This window comes from Trichechus manatus, unplaced genomic scaffold (assembly GCF_000243295.1).
Source record: "Trichechus manatus latirostris isolate Lorelei unplaced genomic scaffold, TriManLat1.0 scaffold00066, whole genome shotgun sequence".
NCBI lineage: Eukaryota > Metazoa > Chordata > Mammalia > Sirenia > Trichechidae > Trichechus > Trichechus manatus.
The window spans coordinates 4124273-4131217 of NW_004444002.1; positions in this window are offsets into that span (position 1 = coordinate 4124273).

The following is a 6945-nucleotide window of genomic DNA, read 5'->3' on the forward strand; positions in this document are numbered from 1 at the left end:
TGGGCCTGTCTATCGTTTGGCTGAAAGGTGGTCTCCAGCAGGGATGGATTACCCAATAAGCAAGGTAGGCACGGGCTTCATTGTGCTTACTTACGAATCTGTAGTGCACAATGTCACCTGGATTTGATGTGGTGAAACTCAGGTGACATTGTGCACTACAGATTCGTAAGTAAGCACAGTGAAGCCCGTGTGTACCTTGCTTACTGTAAAGTGGTACATACCGTGCTTACTCGTTATTCTGCCCCTAGCTCCGGGTATGGCTTCAGTTACAGGTCAGAAGGGTGTCTTAGGGCCATAGTCTCGGGGGTTCCTCCAGTCTCTGTCACACCAGTAGGTCTGGCCTTTTTTGAGAATTTGATTTTTTGTTCTGCAGTATTCCTCCTGCTCTGTCTGGGGCCCTCTGTTATCATCCCAGCCAACCAGAGCCCTTTTTGAAAAGATTTTTGCATCATTTAATGGTCTTTCCCATTTTAATAACGTATTTGAAAGTTTTTTTAACCTAATGTGTCTCAGAATAGGCCTTTTAAAAATATTCAGAGGCAGGAACTATTCATATACTAAATTAAGCATCAAGGAAGGCCATCTTACTTATATTATTGAACTGATTCCTTGAAAAAGGTAAGTGCTTTTCCAATTTTGCTACCGTCAAACTTTCTAGTTGATGCGCCTACCCTCTGGCTTCTTTTGCTGGCTTTTTATTCATCAATTCCCCCCCACTCTTTTTTCTTTCCCAACATGAGCATCCTTGCCACTTCCCAGTACATAATAGCTTCAACTTTTATAGAAAGGTCATATCCTTGCCATATCTAAAATATTGCCATGCTCACATATACCTGTAAGATGCTGAGTCAAGGTAGAAAAATGCACGTGTATTTCCAAGCGTACACCACTCTTCAGGAAAAAAAAAATCGTGTCAGCAAGCCCATAAGGAACATGACAGTTTATCAAATACTTGTTCATTTCCTCTGAAATTTGTTCTTAGGAGATAAGGTCAGTAGGGTGACAAGCTTAGGTAACTGTCCGTTTGGCCGTTACGGGCAGGGGACCTTTGTGGTCGTGCAAAGGTAGAATAAGTCTACAGAGAATGCCTCTGATTAAGTCATCCGGGATAAATAAAGGGCTGGACTTAACATATTCCTTGTGGTAGAATGGGGAAAGAATAAAAATGTGAGAATCAGCCTTACAATCTGTTAAGAATGTTTGGACATCAGCTTATATTTTATTTGATTCACTTTATTGACCTCACAATCCAGTCTATTTATAATAAAACACAGCTTTGCCCTTGAGCATGTCAAGGTTACAACATGCCTGGTGTTCCTGTTAGGGTGCTATAAATTCAACTTTGTCACCTGTGTTTGCCCTTGCAGTTAAATGGGATAACATTATGTTGCAGTTTGCAGCTAGAGAGAAGTTAAACTACCAGTTTGGACACTTGCGTAATTTGGGGTCATTGGTCAAACTTGAAGTAAAAGGCTGAATTCCTGTTAGCTTACTTGGCTTGTAAATAAATGTATGAATATAACAAAGATATAACAAACCTGACTGACTGTCTGGATAGAGCCTATCAATATATGGATATCATACACACACACACACACACACACACACACACAGAAATTGGACTGTTATTTCACAAGATGACAAAAGGAGGTACCATGCTCGGCGCAGTGGTTAGGAGCTTGGCTGCTAACCATAAATGTTGGGCAGTTCGAATCCACCAGGCGCTCCTTGGAAACCTTATGGGGAAGTTCTACGCTGTCATATATAGGGTCGCTATGAGTCAGAATCAACTCAATGGCAATGGGTTTTGTTTTGTTTTTATGCTCAGTATTGGACAGAGAGAGTAGAAGTAGAAATGCATGAGACCAGAATTTTCTTTTCAGCTTTGCCACTGATTATCCATGTGACCTTCAATAAGTCAGTGTTTGTTATTGTATTTGCCAAGGAGGAATAATAAAGTCTTCCTCACCTCACAGGATTACCGAGGTACTAGAGTTGCATAACTTTGAGGTAGTAAGATTATTAAATGTTTAAATAGCATTGATATTCAAAGAATTTCTAAAAGTGAGGGTTAATAGGGAAGGAATATGGAAAAATCTCTTATCACTTTTAATAATGCTCTCAATGTAGGAGTAGTTGCCCTTGGTATTTTTATACTCTGAAGGTGGTATTTTGAAAAAAAAAAAAAAATCCCCGGGTGATACTAGTACACCCCTCCCTCAGGTGATACTAATAGGCCTGGTTGTTTTATGCTGATGGGTTGTGCTGAGACACTCAAGGTTGTCTTCCGCTTCATGAATCTTTTTGCTGTATCTGTGTACATATTGGAGTCCTGGTGGCTCAGTGGTTAAGAGCTCGGCTGCTAACCAAAAGGTCGGCAGTTCGAATCCACCAGGCAGACACTCCTTGGAAACCCTGTGAAGCAGTTCTACCCTGTCCTATAGGGTCGCTATGGGTTGGAATCGACTCGATGGCAACGGGTTTGGTTTGGTTTTTGTTTGTGTACATATCAGTGAATAAAAAGGCAGCAGGGCCTTTTGCAGTGATACAAATTCCAGGATTCCAAGCAAGCTTCAGTAACAGGCTGTTTGGACTATATGTGCCCTACTAATAGCAAGTCGAAGATCTGTTGGCCAGCTTCCCCAGGGTCAACTGTAAATGTCTTCTTGTGAAAAATACATGGCAAGTGGCCATTGTAATTGCCCAGGATGTAAGGTCTCACAGAAGCTCTTGTTTTTCAGTCTTTCACGATTGCCTCCCCACATCCATTTTTTCCGATACATTTGGATGCCGCGGTCTCCTAGTTCTCCCCCACCTCTTTTTTGCAATTCTTTCTTTCTCTTGCTGAGAAAGGCACTAAAAGGAGAAATAAGCCATAGCCTAGAGGTATTTAAATTTGCAGCAGCTCCTATTCTTTGTTTATTAAATGGTCATTTGTGTCAGAGATCCTATTTGTATGAAAAATAAAAATGAAGAGATGTCTGTCTAGGATTAGTGCCTTTTTGATGTCTGAACCTACATTTTCAAGATGACTCTGTTTTATTGTTTCCTGTTACGGAGCCACTTTCCATATCTCAGGTGACCAGGCTGACTTGAGAATGCAGTGTGGCGCATGAATAAATTGAGACACAGTGTTCGTTTGCAATTTTATTTTTTAAAAATGAAATATTCAAAGTACTTTTTTCTTTCAAATATCGACACATAATGTTTAAATATTTACAGCATGTTGTTGTGATGCTCTTGTAGAAAAATGCATGCTTCTGGCCTGAAAGCCAGAGCAAAATGCAAAAGACCATTTAACTGCAGCCAGAGAACATGAACCTGTACAGTATCCAGTCACTTTTCAGCACAGGAGTGAGAGCAGAATACAAAATTGGAACCTATTGTTTCCTAGCAACATGGCTCAGGCCATTATAACACAATTTTCAGTATGATTAGAACCTCTAACTGTTGTTATATAGAAACTGAAAATATTGGCATACACTGTAAACATCTTTACTTTTCATGAGAAAGTAAGCAGCTAAAAAGAATATTTTTCTGACATAAAGGCTATACTTCTCTTTTTCTCTTTCTCTCTTACTGATGCTTTTGCCAGAAGAAGAGTAAAGATTTAGACATTGTCATGATTCATACAAGTAAAATATTTTTCAAGGACACAATCTGATATACTAACATTTATTTAAGAGGTTAAAGTCCACCACTAAATCTAAGGAAAGATTTTTTTAACTGCCAAACACGTTTCCTTTGACAAATAATGTAAGATGACAACTGCCAAGACAAAAATCCACAGCAAGTTTAACTCTAAGTATTTTCAGTTACTGTTTAGGAAGTAATTTCTTCTTACACACAGTAATATATTTGGTCCTTAATAGCTTTCATATGAAGGACACACTGACATAACAGTCACTATTTTGTGGTTGAATTCTTTTTTGTTGTTGTTTTTTTCTATTTTTTTTGTTTTGTTTTGTTTTTTTTGTTTTTGTAGAATAAAAATCCTTACAGAAGGCTGTGGAAGAGCAGTCTGAAATCGGAAGTACTAGTCAGGTCAGCTACGTGTGCGTGAGTTCCTCCAAGAAAACAAGAATGTTGCTTCCAATCTGTAGCCTTCTTCTTGGACACTAGCTATAATACACTCCAATTTCTCCAAAAGTTTCTTTCAATACTTGTTACTATACTTTTGCTTCCATTACCACTGAACTCCATTACAATTGCCCTTACCTGAACACATCTTTATAAATACAAAAACTTTGCCCTGACTCTCAGGTGGTATTACAGTAGGGCCTGGTCTGGTTAAAAATATATTTGGAAAAAAAAAAAAAGAGTAGAAATCAAATGATGGAATGCTTGAAACTATATTAATAGTGATGAAAAAGAAAAGCCTTATGAACATTGTAACTTAATTTTATAGCTCTCTGTGTAATTAGCATGTGAATTCCAAATTGTACATTGTCAAGTTTTAATACATTTGGCTATGTTGTGTATAATATATTATATATAGTCTATATATTATAGATCTTCTAGATAAATTGACAGTAAAGGACACACCTAATTTATACATTATTTTGCTGGGTTAAAAATAAAACATATGCTTATCTATATGGCAACTGTTTTTGCTGAAAGATAGTATGAATTGAGTTTTATTTTTCTTTCTTTCAGGAGTCATGCTTCTAATCAGTTATGATTAGAATGACAACTAAAAATAAATGTATTTAAATGTCTGTTAAACTGCGAACTTTTCAGCTCATTTGGGTTTCTAGACTATAGTGCAAGAGTCAAAACAAGAAAGCACAAATAAAATGGGCTGCACTAGCAAAAAGAAACAACCATGGAGACAAGTGTTCTTCACAGGAGAGCCCAACTACTGTGCTCTCACTCTAACTTACTTGAACGGCGTGTGACTATCCAGTGTCAGCCACCTATGCCTTCTGAGTATGACAAATTCATATCTTTCTCATATAAATGCTTTTACTTTCATCAGGAAATGAAAAGGAATGGTTCTTTCATTAATTTAACCTTCAGAACCACAAGTCAATGAAGGCATTCTTTCTACTCAGCTGAACTGGAGCAATGTACTCAATATCTCCATGTTCTTATTAAGAAATGTCAAAATGTTTCTCTTAGATTTACTACTCATTAGTGCTATTGTTTTTCTTTCTTCCCCAAAACTTTGGGAGTAGTCAAGAGAATGGTAATAGTTCAAGGCAGTAGTAAAACCACAGCTGTAAGTGATAAAAAGTGCATTTCCTGATACAACACAAAGAAAACTTTAAGAAACTAAAGGCAGAAACTAACTAAATGTGGATTACAAACTAGAAATGCACAGTTCAAGGTAATTACTATTAAGTGAAAGCTTCAAATATTGGTTTCTAATGGATAGTTAAAGCAGTTTGAAAATGATACATCATCAGTGAATTGCAAAAAAGTATAATCACTTAAAATATAAGTAAAATAGACTCTAATATTGATATTCTTGGATGAGTGATAAAATACATCATCACATTTATGAATGCACTCTCTATATACACTTCATAAATTATTTTTCCATTGATTTAAAAGAACGTCAGAGGTTTTAAGAACTTAAGGTCCATTTTTAGGCTGGTGTGGAGGTATTCAAATTTTCAACAAGTTTGTTAGTAATTGAAAAATTCCATCCTGAATATATACTGTACCATTAACATAGGCCGGATTCAGGAAAAGCCCAATAATATGATTTAGTCTGGATTAGCAATTTCTTGAGCTAGTGCGCTTCCAATTAAAAAGAGAGATGAGTTCAGCATGAATTCGCTCTCTCTCTCTTTTGGAATACACGTATAAGAATGTGGTAATCCCAACCTGAAGGTGTTGAAAATGAAATGTTTGAATACATCTTCCTCTACTCGCTGCGAGTCCTTGCGTAGGAGGAGCCAGACTCTTTAAAAACCTTAACACGAACCTGGATCCTGACTTTGCATATTTTCAAAGAAACTGTCATCACAAAGCAAGGCAATGACCCACACTGCATTTAGGTAGTAGCTGGAAAGAATCCAAACTGTAACGTCCCATCATAAATTCTCCTTCAGACATCGCAAATGTCCGGACTCAGTGATGAAAGTGCTGAAGCCAGCTCAGGGGAATTTTCTACAGGCCACATTGTGCTGCCATGTATTTTCATTTGTGGTAACTTACAATTACCCAGCATTTTACAAACTGTCTCTTTGTCACTGGGCACAAATCTCCCAGCTCACCAAGGGGCTTCTTTTCCTGCAGGATTCATAGAGCTTGAGAAACTGCAGCGGATATTAACACTAATCCTGACCTTTCTTCCCAAACTTTAAATGATCACAAAACAAAAGAACCCTTCCTGGAAAACAGTTATTTTTTTCCCTAGGAAGGAGAGATGATTAAATAAAAATAAATGGATAAAGACAGAAAACTAAAAGAACTAAACCATATAAATTATGTTAATAAAAAATAGTCTGCCTCTCTAGAATTAGTTGAAATGTTTAAGATTGGAAAAACCAAACCAACCCATTGCTGTCGAGTTCATTCCGACTCACAGCGACCCTATAGGACAGAGTAGAACCACCCCCTAGGGTTTCCAAGGAGAGGCTGGTAGATTCAAACAGGCGACCTTTTGGTTAGCAGCCGTAGCTGTTAACCACTGTGCCACCAGGGCTCCTTAGATTGGAAAAGGTTCACTTAATTAAATTTTCTAAATATGGCTGGGTGATGTTCAATAAAGAAGAGTACATCTGAAAGATAAATCTAAGTGGGCTGAAACAATGAGGCAGCGACTATTGTGATGTTTGGTTTGGTCTTCCCTTTGATACTTCCTTTCACCTTGTACTAGGCCTATTTTTTAAAGGTTTGGCTCTTGTGAATTTCTGCAGTAGTTGATGTGTTTATCAGCATCCTAGGCACGTATGCCTGCTAACGCTTTTTTTTTTTTTTTTTTCCAGAGTCATA